General features: G+C 51.0%; 1 long non-coding RNA gene across 1 annotated transcript; it reads right to left on the bottom strand.

The window, feature by feature from the left end:
* Positions 1-475: 475 nt before the first annotated feature.
* LOC119306128 lies at positions 476-1,381 on the bottom strand. The gene is made up of 4 exons (XR_005148872.1): positions 1,268-1,381; positions 1,010-1,128; positions 787-912; positions 476-618 (listed from the first exon to the last, which is right to left on the bottom strand). It is a non-coding gene; the product is annotated as an uncharacterized LOC119306128 (long non-coding RNA).
* Positions 1,382-1,954: the final 573 nt, after the last annotated feature.

The following is a 1,954-nucleotide window of genomic DNA, read 5'->3' as shown; positions in this document are numbered from 1 at the left end:
AGGTGAAACAATAATTTCAGCACCACCCATAGGGTCAGACTTCGCCAGCCGCTTCAAACCCTCAACAAGCTTAGGAAGATGAGAAGCCACCTTGCATTAAACAGCAACACGCACAATAGGGGACACAGAGAACTTCATTGCCCTGATTGGGCAGGCATCAACTTCCTTCTCATTTGTCAGGGTTGCATTCTTGGTGATGAACTGATCCAAACCAACCAAAGCAACAGTGTTACCACAGGGAACATCCTCAACCGATTCTTGCTTCTTTCCCATCCAGATAATAGTATGCTGGACACTCTTCACATACAAATCCTTCTTCTGGCCAGGAATAAAGTTGGACATATTAACCACTGAGAGATGTAAGTATGGCACAACATTACAGTGCATTTACACAAACCATGATTAAAATAAGTTCAAAAAGCACAAACAGTTGAATACTACCGGGTTTGTGAATGGGGCCTAACAAGGATTGCTTACCTTTACTGCCTGCTCTGCTGATTTCCGAGCATGGTCGACGTGCTCCACTCTCCTCGGCTCATTGTACAGCTTCATGGGGAAAGTCGCCACATCACCGATGGCATATACACTAGCGACGCTTGTTTCGAAAAATGTGTCAGTCTGGGTGAAAACACAAGATAAAAGATAATGTCAAACCTTAAGGCAGCGGCAAGGACAAGATGCACAAAGTGATGTGTACAGTTGCTAATTAGGTTGAGCCAATCAGTTGGATAATATTTTGTCCAAGTGTTAGTTGGATGGATTCATCAACACAACAGTGAAACTAACCTTGAGTCCACCCTTCTCCTCTTCAACTTGGCCTTTGAAGAGGCCTGTCGGCGGCCTGCCACCGACTCCAACGATGACGATGTTGGCATCGAGTACTCTTCCATCCTTCAGCTTCACCACACTAACCTGCCAAGCAAAGAGAGAAAAACAGATTCAATTCCTTCACTTCAAACACCACTATCAAACTGAAACTGCAGATGTATACTCCGAAGTCAGAACTCACATCTCCATTGGCATCAGCATCAAAACCACTAGCCACAGTACCCTTCACGATATTGATTCCTTTGCTAGCATAGTAACCCTCGTAGAAATGAGCAATGCCGGCAGTGAAGAGACGGGGCACTGCAAAAGAGTTGGCATTCCCCGTGTCAGATTTCATTAACATCCAAAATCAGCGTTTGGTCTCCATGTACTCTGGCGTGTGTCTAGCATAAAGAAAATTTGTTAGAAGAGAGCTAGTTGAGCAAGAAACGAAATGTACCTGGCTTGTAAGAGGGATAGTAACAGAAGATGGAGGCCAATCGAGCGGTCGGCAAGAATCGGCACCCAAATCTGCACCTCTTCCACGGGCTTCAAGAACGAGCTCAGGACGCTCACCTAGTGCTGCATCGAACTGCAAGGGCGCTCACCTGGTGCTGCACCCACATCAGGAGAAGAGGGTCAATGTGCATCTCACCGATGGGATCTTGTCGGCGGATGCCCGACGGAGCATATTCCCCAACATCTCGTCAATCACTAAATGTGGAGCAGCTCACTAGTGCTCCCGCGGCGGCTTCGTGGGTGGTGGCCTGCAGTTCATCGGTTTCTGGGTGAGGCGTCACGGTGTACCTAGGAGGTCTCGATGACGCGACATGGCGGCGGGGTGTGGGGTGGATCCAGGCGGTTGGTGAGTGATCCGACGCCCGTCGGCGCTATGGATATCATGGGGCTCGCGGGAAGGAAGGGGTGGGGGGCTCCTCGACGGTGGGTAGGCCGCACAAGACCCAACGACCCAGCGGTGGAGGAAGGCCGCTGGGCTTGCGCTGGGGTAGGTAGGGGCGACCGGCGGCACGACGCTTCTGGCCCATCTGAACCGCGCACGCAGCCCATCCGAGCTGCATGCCAGTGCCTCCCGTCCAGAGTCGCCAGCAAACCGCATGGCTGCGATGCACGTACTGCACGGCGGCGC

Source organism: Triticum dicoccoides, chromosome 5B, assembly GCF_002162155.2.
Source record: "Triticum dicoccoides isolate Atlit2015 ecotype Zavitan chromosome 5B, WEW_v2.0, whole genome shotgun sequence".
Lineage (NCBI taxonomy): Eukaryota > Viridiplantae > Streptophyta > Magnoliopsida > Poales > Poaceae > Triticum > Triticum dicoccoides.
This window is presented reverse-complemented; position numbering and strand designations above follow the sequence as displayed.